This window comes from Chinchilla lanigera, unplaced genomic scaffold (genome assembly GCF_000276665.1).
Source record: "Chinchilla lanigera isolate Chin_1 unplaced genomic scaffold, ChiLan1.0 scaffold00002, whole genome shotgun sequence".
Classification (NCBI taxonomy): Eukaryota; Metazoa; Chordata; class Mammalia; order Rodentia; family Chinchillidae; genus Chinchilla; species Chinchilla lanigera.
In genome coordinates, this window is record NW_004955403.1 from 32,070,700 (window position 1) to 32,084,008 (window position 13,309).

Genomic DNA, 13,309 nt, shown 5'->3' on the forward strand with positions numbered 1-13,309 from the left:
CATCATTAGTCATTCGAGAAATGCAAATTAAAACAACACTGAGATTCTACCTTACCCCAGTGAGAATGGCTAGCATTAAGAAATCAACCAATAACAAATGCTGGCGAGGCTGTGGAGAAATAGGAACTCTTCTCTGCTACTGGTGGGAATGCAGACTGATGAAACCACTGTGGAAATCAGTTTGGAGATTCCTCAGCAAAGTAGGTCTAGAGGTCCCATTCAACCCAGCTATTCTCCTTCTGGGTATTTCCCCAGAAGATCTAAAAACATCATATCACAGCAATATATGTGCACCTATGTTCATAGCAGCACAATTTGTAATTGCTAAATTGTGGAAACAACCCAAATGTCCATCCACCAAGGATTGGATAAAAAATGTGGTACTTTTATATAATGGAATATTACTCAGCTATAAAGATAGATAAACTCGAGGCTTTTATAGGTAAATGGTCACAACTAGAGTCCATAGTCATAAGTGAAATAAATCAGACCTGCATGTGCAAGCACCGCATTGTCTCACTAGTGTAAAACTTGAAAGAGTTAATTTATACTCGGAGGTATGATAGACATTGTGAAATGCTAGGAAAACGCTCAAGCATAAAGGCCAACTGGGATGTGGATAAAGAGAAGGGAAAGAAGGAGAAATTTTGTATGTATGTATATACTGGGTAGTTAACATAATGTATCTACTGTCTTCTATTTTTTTGCTGAAAGAAACAGTTAATGAGTCCTTGATTGATCAATATTTCATGCCTCTATTTGTTTTCATGAGAAATCACTTTGAAGATATCAATATATAATACAATAAGCATTATTAATTTCCTACCACTTTGTTTGCAACTTTTTATTGTTTGTATTGTTCTTTTGCTATTTTATAAATGGCTGTCTGTCTGTTAGTGTTTTCCTGCTTTTTTTAAAATAATAGAAAATGAATTACTTCTTTCTTCTCAGCTATTTCATTATTAGTATCTAAAAGAAAACTACAGATTTTGCCCCCCAAAAGGTATTCTGAAAGCTTAGCGAATTTGTTCATTGGTTCCAGTAATATCTTTTAGAGTTTTCTATGCTATTTTATATAAAAAATCATGTCGTCTGCAATGAAGTATAATTTGCCCATTCTCCTCTCCGGTTTGGAGTTCCTGAATTTCTTTCTTTTGCCACATATTGGTTTATACTTCCAATACTTTACTAAGTAAGTGTGATGAAACATACATAGCTATTTATTTGCATAATCCTAGAGAAAATGATTGCAGATTCTTCACCTTCACTATGATGATAGATGTACGTTTCTTGTACATTGTCTCTGTTATACTCAGGTATTTACATTTTTCATATGTTTAGAGTTGGAAAGTTTTAAAATTTGTTATATAAAAATGTTGAATTTTATGACAAGCTTTCCAGCCTTCAGTAAGATGATTTTCTTGTTCATTCTGTTAGACTGATGTATAATGTCCTTATAAGACTACAATGAATTATTCTTGAATACCTGAGATAAAAATCCCTTTGATCATGCTACATAATCTTTTTAATATGTGTTTGATTGTATTAATGTTTTGTTGAGAATTTTTGCATCTGTTTTCCTTGAAAGAAGTGTACCTTATTTTTATTTTTTTTTTCAATTTTATTTGCTTTCTAGCTTTGGTATTAATGTACAACTTGTGTGCTGAATTAATTCTGAAGTTTTTTCTCCATTAAAATTTTTCCAGAGTAGGACAATTGACATTAACTCTTCTACAAAGATGTGACAAAATGCAAGCATTGAAGATGTGTAATTCTGAGATTTTTCACAGCCAGGAGACTTTTTATAATGAATTCAATTGCAATACTTTCTATTGGTATGTGTAGGTTTGCTTTGTTCTATTGTCCAATATTATCAGTTATATATGTTCAGCAATGTATCTGTTTCTTCTAGATTTTAAAGTTGTTGCCATATAATTGTTCATATAGTGTCTAATGCTTTATCTTTTTTTTTTTTGTTGTTGTTGTTGTTTTTTTCCCATACTGGGAATTGAATTCATGACCTTGTGCTTGCCAGGTAGGCGCTGTGACAGTGAGCTAAATCCCCAGCCTCTAATGGTTTATATTTCTGGAGAGAACAGATATAATATCTCCTTTTCCATTCACCATTTAATATTTGAATCTTGTTTTTCTTTATGAGAGATAAATTCTGAATACCTACTATTTGGTATGGTAGGTACAGCTAATGATGCCCTAGTATACATTCAGATATTTGAAAAAACAGATCTTATGTTAATGTTCTTCACACACACTCACACACACACTCTCACACACTCACACAAACACACACGTGCAAAAAATAATAATAGTAAATATATCAGGAGCTTACATTAGTGAGGTGAGGGAAACAGTTATGAACTTGGTGAGTTTCCAAGAATATACTTAAAACCTCTAGCTGTATGCATCAGTTTTATATGGCTTTTTACATGACAATATGACATCAATATAGGGTTTTAGAGTTTTTTAGAATAAAAATAAAGCTTTGGAAGACATCAGTGTTGGTTGAAATTATTTAATCTGGGCCAAAAACATGCCAAAATTATGTCAGGTACGTTTTGGTAATTTAATTTTTGCAAATGACTAAACGTAAGAAACCAACCGTGCAATAATTAAGGATAATCAGGGCAGCCATAATGGCAAAAAAGAACTTCAGTGGGTTAGTAGCTTCACTCTATACTTTTCATGCCTAAAAGATAACAGTGAATAGTATCCTTGTTTCTTACTAAGTAGAACACGTATCTGGCTATTACTATTTAACAAGCACTGTTTCAGGTTTGGTATGTGTGTATTTTTCTCTGTAATCTCACATTCACAAAGTAGGTTCTGCTGCAATTTCCTCTTTCAAAAAAGAAGAGAGAGGTTGAAAGTAATTGGAGTAACAAAGTGAACACTGGAGATGGAATTCCACACTCTCGGTAGAGATATACAAATAATGCTCTTACCTACTACACTCTAAATATGGTGGGCAGTATAAAATTCTCCCCAAATTGTCCAAACCTTAATTCCTGAAAACTACAAATAACTTTAAACAATTGGCAAAAGAAATTTTGCAGGTGTGACTAAATTAAATATTGGAGATAAAACGATTATCCTGGCTGTGTGAGTGGGTTAAATTACACAGACCAGGTGAGATATAGAAAAGCAGCTGTCCAGTGATGCCGTTTCTTAAAAGGAGTCATGGTCCAAGGAATTACAGTGGTTTCTGAGAATGGAAATAACAAAAATAAGTTCTTTCTCTAGGTTGACTTGAAGGAAACCTGGATTTTAGCCCAGTGAACCCCACTGGGATCCCTGAGCTGCAAAACAGAAAGAGTAAATTTGTGTTGCTTTAGCTCTCTAAATTTATTATGGTCCTTTGTTACAGTAGCAAAAAAAACCTAAAGCAACTTTCCTGAAATCACTTTAATTTCAATCAAATGCCAAATTATTGCCTGGTAGATATTTTTGATGGCTTTTATTCAGGTGCCCAAGAAAGTCTTGATGCATTTAGATACCCAAGAGGAGACATCTACATTACTATATTGGTTATTTTTTTAATAATAGAGAATTTGGCTAGGCAGTCTTAGAAACCTCATAGTCAGTAGGTCTCAGGGCCTATGCTCTGTGTTTTATTCCCTAGTCTACTGACCGAGGTAAAAGAGTGTCTCAGAGAAACAAGTGTTTTTGCCTGTGATTATAAGCCAGAGTATTAAAGAAACTGCTTGAAATGTCAAAGGACTCTCTTTAGTACAGTGTTATGGTTGTTAATTGTCCTTTAAATTGATTTTCCATTTACTAGCTATTAAGGAAAATTTCCTTTGATTTAGTAACACAAACACTGAAGGACACTATCCTCGAAATGACAGTATCTGTCTGTGCCATTTGCCTACTACATAATTTCTGTGCTTCATTAGCTTATGTGTAAATAAGATTACACAGTAATAGGTGCTTTTTAAAATGGTGTGATAGTTTTGAACTCCATTCTAATGAAATATCATGAATTGTGAAATGTATTCTCGTTCCTTTCAGTTTAGTCATTACACTCACAAACTGTGATGTCAGCATAGATTTGAATATTGGCTCCCAAGTGCTTAGGAAAGTTACTTCTATCTCATTCCCTCAGTTTCCTGAGCTATGAAGTTTGATGTAACAGAAACTATCGCATAGGGTTACGCTAAGATGCTGTTGGAGTCTGTCGCACACTAACTCGTTATTTAGGATCAGTTGCTATTGTTGGTGAATGTTCTAAAATTATTATGCTAAGAAATTGGATTTGTGGAATTTACTTTCATCCTTTCAGAAATGGAAGGCAGTATGTGATTTTTAATTTTAGTATAGAACACTGCTTGCTATAAATAGCTTAGTACATATTTGAAGATGTATTATTTTTATAAATGTTAAAGTTCCACAAAAAGGTAAATGGGTACAACAAGATCAGTACTAAACTATGTATGATATCTGTGTAGTGCCAAATGGCTGTTGTATAGCCAATATTTAGACTACATAGTTCTAGGATCTTAGGGACTACACATTCAAAATGCTGTTTAATCTTTATCCTAAAATATATGTCTTGGAATGGAGGATGGCTTAATGAGTACTACTTCAGTAATCAAAAGAGCTGTGGAAAAGTGAGGGCTCCTTATTACATTTTTGGAAGACAAAGAGTGTCACCACCACAATGGAGTTCTTGATGTCACTATTAATTTTTCTGAATTTAAAGAGTCCACTTTTTTTTTTTTTTTTTTTTTTTTTTTTTTTTTTCTTCCGGTACCAGGAATCGAACTCATGAACTTGTGCTTGCCAGGCAAGCTCTTTGCCGCTGAGCTAAATCCCCAGCACCTAAAACATCTACTTTCCAAAACTCGGAAAACACTTGCTTTTAATTTAGTTTCTTTTCTCTGTCTCTTCTATTCTATTATTGATCCAAAAATTTAAGGAGATTTTTTTCTTTAAGTTTCTTTCATTTGTACATTTTCAGTTACAAAATTTCTACTTGCTTGATTCCTTAATTATTTTGAGGCAGTCTATCTGTTGACTCAATTGAATAATTTTTTAATGAAAGACAGTAAATTACTGTTAAGGTATTTTGATGATTGTTCATTTCAAATTCTTGCCAGATATTCCGAACGTCTTATGAGTCCTTGTCTTCTTCATTCAGTTTTACTTTCTTCTAGTTCTAGTTCCTTCTAGCTCTTGAAAGTGACTTCCAGATTAATTGTCAAAATTTTGTGTAATAATTTGAGTTACTAGGACTTATTTGAATGTTCCCTTTTAACATGTTTTCCTTCGTTCCATTCTAGTAGAGGAAAAAGTGAGTGCTGGCGTTTTACATGCAGATGGTCACTCTCCATGCTGCCACATCTGGCACCAACAACATGCAGGTGAGGGTACTGGTCATTTCTACTTGGATAAAGTGAAAGTATAAATCTTTCCACACAGTCTTCTGTGAGACTGATGTCTGGTGTGTCTCTTTTTTGTATTTTAAAGAGAATAGGAAAAAAGAACAGTAGCAAAATGCCAGCATCACATACACACACACACACACACACACACACACACACACACACACAAGGAAAAACATTAAAAATGATACAGGCTTTCAAAACAAAATGATAGGAATGAACAGTGGTTGTTATATTGCATACTGTTACCCTCACCCAAGTTGCTCAGATTACCAGATGTAAGAATGCAACATTGATGAAGCCATTAAAGAAAATAGAAAAAATTTTAAAAACATTAGAGGTGATGCAGAGCTTCAGAGAAGAGGATAAGAATTCTTCTATTGGTTCTTATACTGCATATTTTTGTCTTCAAAACAGTTTCTGAGATTATCAGATATAAGCATGTAAATTTCATCAAAACAGAAACAAATTTAAGCCTTAACTCTTCCTTTCAATAAACCACTAGACATCAACCATACAGGTAATCCAGGTCTCTCTCTCTCTCTCTCTCTCTCTCTCTCTCTCTCTCTCTCTCTCTCTCTCTTTATATATACATATTTGAGTGCAGATTGATAAGTGCTCTGTGGATATCAGTGTGGAGATTCCTTACAAAACTAGGATTAAAGTTAACATAGTTATTTCCCTTCTGGGTATATTCCCAGAAGAATTAAAAACATCATACCACAGTGCTGTGTGCACGCCTATACTTACAGCAGTGCAATCTGTCACAGCTAAATCTTGGAAACAACATAAAGGTCCATCAGTTGAGGAATCATGAAAAAGATGTATTTTTATTTCTCAGCTATAAAAAAAGACAAACTTGAGGCTTTTATATGTAAATGGATGCAACTAGAGACCATAATCACAAGTGAAGAAAATCAAACCCATATGTACAAACATCATATTATCACCCTAGTTTAAGAACCTGAAAGAGTAAATAAAACAAAAAAGGTACAATACATAAGATAACAGGGAAAGAAGCTGCTCAAAGAAGGGAACAACTGGGGTGAGAGAAAGAAGAAAGAGAAAGAAAGAAGTCGGGTGTGTCTCTTCACTCTCCACGACAGATTAAATATACCAGGTATTCACCTGACCCTTGTTGTAATAGCTTGGTGCTGGTGAGATAGACAAAAATGAGGCCCGATCATTCCCTTTTGTATTAGAGCAGATGGACCACGATGCAAGTGACAGCACTCATGACCCCAAATTACCATGTTTGGGTAGCCTTTGGTGCCAGACCCCATATTCTTCCCACCAGAGTTAGCTTTCCTGTCACTGGACAAAATAGCTGAGAGCCACAATTTAAATAGCCAAGTCTATTTGTCTCAAATATTCAGAGGTTTCAGTGCAGGGTCCAAAGAGTGTAAGGCAGAATTCCATTATGTATTTTCTGCAATACTAGTAATAAACTTCTTTGGGGTCTGTTTGTCATGGGAAGTCTTTATTTCTACATCAGTTTTGAAGGATACTTCTACAGTCTCTCAGACTTTGGGTGTATAATACTTTTTTCTCGGGAGGAGGACCTGAACACCTGTTCTGAGCTCTCTTGGTTGTCATGGTGCATGCTGAGTAATCTGCTGTTGTCCTGATAGGCTTGAGCTTGTAAGCTACATGTTATATTTCTCTAACCACATTTCATGTGCTCTCTTTCTGCTAATGTCTAGAATTAGCTGTGGAGACGGTTTCTTTGCTCATGGCTCCTTTGGTATCTATAAAGCCTTCTTCACATTGAAATTGTATTCCTTATGTAGAATTCCTAACTGCTGCTAAGATTTGGTGAGCGAATCATTAGTACATTTTGAGTCATCTTGGGATATTTTCTTTACTCCAATAATATTTAAGATATTTGGGGGGTTTTGTGCTTTGGATTATTTTATTTATTCTTGAGCCATGGAGCATTTGTTAGCTCTAGTTTCCAGCATGTCTGGCTGATCTAAGGGTAATGACAGCAGCGAGAACAGGATCTCCTACATTACCCTATATTCAGGTTCACAGAATCTTTTCTCACATTAATGGTATATGCTGTAAAGATTTTAATTCAATTTTTCATATTCTGGATTTCTGCATAGTTTCATTTCCTAATTTCAAATTTATTGCAGGATGGTTGTTTATATCTTGTACTTTCTTACATATCGATTTGGCTTTTTGTTTATATTTTCTATAAGTTCAGTGAAATCTATTTAGTCTTTTATATATTTAATTTAGTCCTCTTTAAACTCATCAACAGTCTTACATATTTGCACACTCTTTCTTCTCTGATGTTGTCAACATTTCATTAAGCATTTTTCTTTTTTTAGTTGTTTTCCCTGTAATGTTTTCTACTTCATTGACACATGCTTCTGGGAAATTAAAGAGATCTCGTTTCTATTTAGTTGAATTTAAGCATTACTTAATTATTTTCTCCATTCTGCAAACATCTCACCAATATAAAGAAAATGAAAGGAGAAAAAGAAAATAAATATACACACAAGAACACGAAAATCAAAGGTCCTTCCTGGAGGGTCCACTGAGCTGGCTTCCAGTTCGTTCTGCAGGCAGAGCTCCGTTATGTTTCAGATGTGCTTCTGAGTACATGACTAGCCTGTTCTGTGATATGATAGACCTTTCCACTGTTTGAGATGACGGTAGGGCTGAGAGGGACCGGGCAAGATTCAGATCCTCCACAACCTGTACTGATTTCTGAGTGCTGGGAGTTCTTTCATCATTGTATTCTCCCTCCGTGGGTACCCTTGCTGCTGTTAATCTGCTCCCTCCGTGCTTTTCTGTGTGAGCATGCCCAGTACCTCTCTGCACTCCCTTCTGACATCCCCTGCACTCTGAATTCTTGGTCCGCACCTCTCATGCATTCTCCATCCAGCCCAGGAGCCCAGTGGTATCCAGAGCTTAGAAAGTGAGGGCCTTTCTGCTTGGAACTCTGTAATGTTTGGCGTCAGGGATGCAGTTCCCAGTGCAGCAGTTCCTATTAGGTGGTGTGGTGGGTACTGTACAAACTCGAATTTCTGTGGTGTTTTTAGGATAGGACTGATGGCGGGTTGCCTGTTCCACACAGACCTTCTTGGTGATTTGGATGCCAGTGGAAGTGCTCACTCAGGACCTGCTCTGTTATCTCTCTTCTATACCTGGGGTCACTCTGCTCACACCTGCTGCATGCCCGGCCTCCATCTGGGTCCAAATGCAGGATCCTTCCCTGTGTCTTTCTGTCCCTAGGGCTCATCAGACCTGACACATCCACCACCCTCTGAGGAAGTTTTGGAGCATGCCTTCTTTAGTGTCCTAGTTTGGAGGTGCTCTCTCCTGGATCCAACTGACCTGGTTTCTTTTTTTTCTTTTTTTTGGTTTTGGTTTTTCTCCGGTACCGGGAACCGAACTCACGACCTTGCGCTTGCCAGGCAGGCGCTTTTGCCGCTGAGCTAAATCCCCAGCCCCCGACCTGGTTTCCACTCTTAGTGTGATGAGAGCTAGACAGATGGATGGGGTTGGGGTGACGACGGACCTGTTGTGCACCCACAGAGCAGTGCAGTTGGTGCCCTTGCCTCACTTTCCTCTCCTAATATGATGCTTTCTCTGGAACAGAGCTGTAAGAAATGCTGGCATCAAGAACTTCTCCACTGCTCTGCTGGGAAAAGCTCCCAGCAGGCCAGTTACCTAAAAGCTGTGCAGCTTTGTTCCTCTGGGGACTAGATACTCTCTCAGGGTGTTCTTCTGTCCAGATTTGTGTTATGAGCAGAGTCAGGATACAGAATATCTTGATTGCTCAGCTGGCACCCCAAACAGCAGCACAACTGCTCCTGCTGTACTCAGACCCCTTACCCAGGGGCCTAGACACTACTCCCATATGTTGCCTTTACCAAACCTGAGCTTCAGGTAGTGCATGGATCCTCCTGGGCATGCTCACAGCAGCTTATCTGGAGTTCCTCTTTTTGGCATCTAGGAAGGTTTTTCCCTCTCACAAGGTGGTGTTTTTGCCAGACTGGTGGTATAAGCCATGCCACGATGGAGAGGCTGCTGACAGTGCATCTGAACACCACACTCAGCAATCTTCCTCGGGAGCCTGATATTCCCCCACCATGCTGATTTGTGGCCAGACCACCACTATACTTAGTACCTGAACTGAAAACCACTTGACTTTTGGCAGGGCAGTCATACACTGAAGCCTGTCCTCTCCTTGGTATTTATTTTCATGCTATGGGACCTTAGGCTATATCTCAAGGTGGCATTTTCACTGCTTGCAGGATCGAATACTTCCCTTGATTTGCTTTACCAGCACCCCTGATACAGGCTATCAGCTGGTGCTCCTCTCCATCAAGTTGCTTTCCATTTCTATGACAGGGCATGGTTTGACCCCTTTCCCAAGCACTTGAGGATCCTGGTAAGCATCCTCCTGGAGTGTCTTCCAGCATCTTGCAATGTCTTGTTAGTTTACTCCACCATGATGGAGCTCAATTTACTTCTTGCTTTTAACTATTAATTTATTACAGCAGATAGTCTGAGATTAAGAATTTTTTTTATTCATTATTGTAATTTTTCCATTACTGTCAGTAACTCGGAGCTACAATGAGAGATTTTAAAGGAGTATGTGCCTACTAGGAGTTGGTTTCAATGCTGATGAAACTCACAATATCGTCAGTGTGTGTGCATGGGTTGTTAGGAGGTGAGGGTTACAATCAGAACAACATCCATCATTGGAGGGCAAGCATAGTGGAGCAGTCATTCACACATTTGGTTAAGCTGGTTAAAGCTTGCAAATACAGTGTGGCCTGGGCAGTGGTCCAGCAGAGTGCATATGGCTTTTACAGAGCCAGCTCATCGTTTTGTGACACCACATGCGATGGAACCTGTGCTGTAAAATGGGAGAACCAAACCATGAATTGCACTGTCAATGTGATTGCCATTGCAATTGTCCTGTGACCATCTAAAAATATTGGGCCAAAGCCCCAAACTTAAGAGTGTGTCAGTGTATCCTTTCCAAAAAGAGTAATATTTACTTATTATTATGTGAGATGACAAGTGTGCAGTGTGCTTCAAAGCTATCAACCTGACTATTATAAGCAAATAATCTCACAATATGTTAATAGATTATCTCATATTCTATATGGTTTCATTAAAATAGGAAAAATTGAGTATTAACAAGAAATAAAAGGAAAAACATGGCATCATATGATATATAATCTTATACCTGCTTTTTACAAACCCTATTACATATCTATGGAGATAAAAAAAAAATCCATTCAGAAAATAGCATTATCTTTCAGCTAGAGAACTTACCACAGATAAATATGTGACCAAAAAAGCTACAAGGAAAATGTGGAGGAATGATAAAAATTAGCTAACACTTTTTAGGATTTTTTTGTCTTATTTTTTCCCCTGATTTCGTTGTGCATAATATGTAGAGATAAGTAGTTTTGTTCCTTTTCCTGTAACTAATGTTATAGTAGGAACTATGATTGACTTGTTCACTTTTTCTGAGAACTCATTATGCGTTTTTTTAAAAAAATCACTTTCTTGAATTTATACTAGTAGTTGAATTAAATCTGATAACCCGAAATTCCTGGTTAAGCAAAATTACTTATACCTTGTGATGAATAGCATATGATTCAGACAACTGCCTTAGAACCCACTCATCCATGTGCAACAAACATTGAATGCCTGTGTGAACATACTTCTCTGCTAGGCATTACAGTTATCATTGCGTTGTTCAAACACATGTTCCTTTTGGCAGCTGTTCAGTTGGAATACTAGCATTTTTGTTTGGAGAAAGAAAAAAGGAGATAGTTTATAAGAGAGGAGAAGAGATGGGCTATCCACAGAGTCATCAAAATGAAGAGCACTTACTGGTGACAGAATTATAAGCATAGTTTTAAGAGTTGTACTCAGTAAGTTAAACATGTGTAAAATATGCAACCCTTAGTTAAAGGCCTTATTAGCAGTCTTAACTACTCAAGTAGTGAATTTTATCATTGTTTTAGTTATAACCATTTGTAAATAATTTTAAAATCTTAGAGGGGCTTTTAACCGAATGGACTAAAGTCTAAATTATAAGGATACAATCATTAACAATTTATCTAACATCTCAGGTCTTAAGAACTATTTTTAAATTTATTAAGACAATAAAAGTTAAAGATTAGAGTACATAGCTGGCCACCAATGGTGAAGTCAATATGGTATTTAACCTTGAAAACAAAATCAATCTTGCATGTTACTATTAACACTACAGTATAGACTGGAATCATGACTCATTCTATTTTTTTCTTTTTTCTGTTTTTTGAGGCAGTGTGTCACTGTGTAGTCCAGTCTGGCCTCCAAACCATGGTCATCTGCCTGCCTCAGCCTCCTAAGTCATTCAGTTTTTGGAGAAAAGAAAAGTGTTAGTTTGAGAATATTAAGGCAGTTTTCTTGTAGGAGTGTGATGTGTGTGCTTATAAGTAACAATCATTGTTAAACATTTAAAAAGAAGATTAAGAAAATAAAAGGATAGACTTTAATATAATGATCTGTGTTTGGATACATTCACAATTTACAGCCATTGCCTTTATGTTACCTTATGCTGCTGGCTTTTGTGCCACTGGAGATGACAATAGTGACCAAAGTATCTGTGTAGTTAAGACTTATTTTTGATTATTGTTTTGAAGTCTGGTTTCAAAAAATCATTGTCCCTCATAAGCTTGCTTTCTGCTCTTTCTAGTTACAACATAATAAAGATCATCTTTCTGTGCTGTAAAAAAAAAATAAAAAATAAAGGAATGTGTGAGCTTTGCTACAAAAAGAAATTAGATACATTGTCAAAGCCATGATTCATAAAAGAAAAGAATGCTAAATTATGGTACATTACAGCTAAAATAAATTCATTAATTTATATTTCTTAATTTAATGGTTGTGATTTTCTTACTATTATTAAAATGTTTGGGGTGATAAACTAGAGGTAAGTAATGAAAGCAATGTTAAGAGAGTCAAAAGAGAGATACTGAACAGTATATTGAGCTTTCAATGTCTATAGAAATTATAGTACATGTGAAAGAATACTAGGGGCCTGGGGACTTGGCTCAGTGGTAGAGCTCTTGCCTTGCATGCGCAAATCCCTGGGTTCAATCTCCAAGACCACCTAAAAAAAGCAGAATACTAATGTTTTTGCCTTTTATTGCAAAAATGGTTTAACCATAAAGAATATAAAAATCCAATAAAAATATACCATACGATCAAATCATATAAAGTTCTTAAGAATAAGTAATTACAGTAGCAGAGATATAGCAAACTATGAAAGAATTAATCTTGATGTACATAAATTTTACCCAAATACTCAGAAGAGGATTTGAATATAATAGACATAATAAAATAGAAGAATGATAAGAATGTTATACATAAAACATTTGGATGTGGTCTGTACTTCTGTCCCTCTAAAATGTTGTTTAAGCTTTATTAAAATGAATTTTTTGAAAACAACCATCTCAATTCAATGTGAGTAGTTCTCATAACTGCTACATTAATTCAGAGAATGACTTACACATGCCCTACATGGTGGTGGTGATACCATGGAAACAGTGATGATTCCCATGTTGGAAATGATAGACCCTGATGGTGAAGCATCTCACCATGCTGTTCAAGAGAGAGAAAATGGAAAACTGCTTTCCCCAATTTCCCACTTCACCATTTCCAGCTCTTACTGGCTGTGGATAACTAAACCTACAGACATTTAAACTGCATATAAAGATAAGTACTGTACTAATTGTATATAGATTTACAGCAAACTGCAATGAGTGTTGAAATATCAACAAACTGCAAACTATTTTGAATATAAGCTTGCAAGAAATAGCTAAGTCCCAGCCAATCTGTCTCAACCTGCCAACTGTTCATAACATGTCTAGGTAATGTGGAAA

General features: G+C 36.4%; 1 pseudogene; it reads left to right on the top strand.

Annotated features, from left to right (window-relative positions):
• LOC102020074 overlaps positions 1-13,309 on the top strand; it is a 180,501-nt pseudogene that overhangs the window by 40,367 nt on the left and 126,825 nt on the right.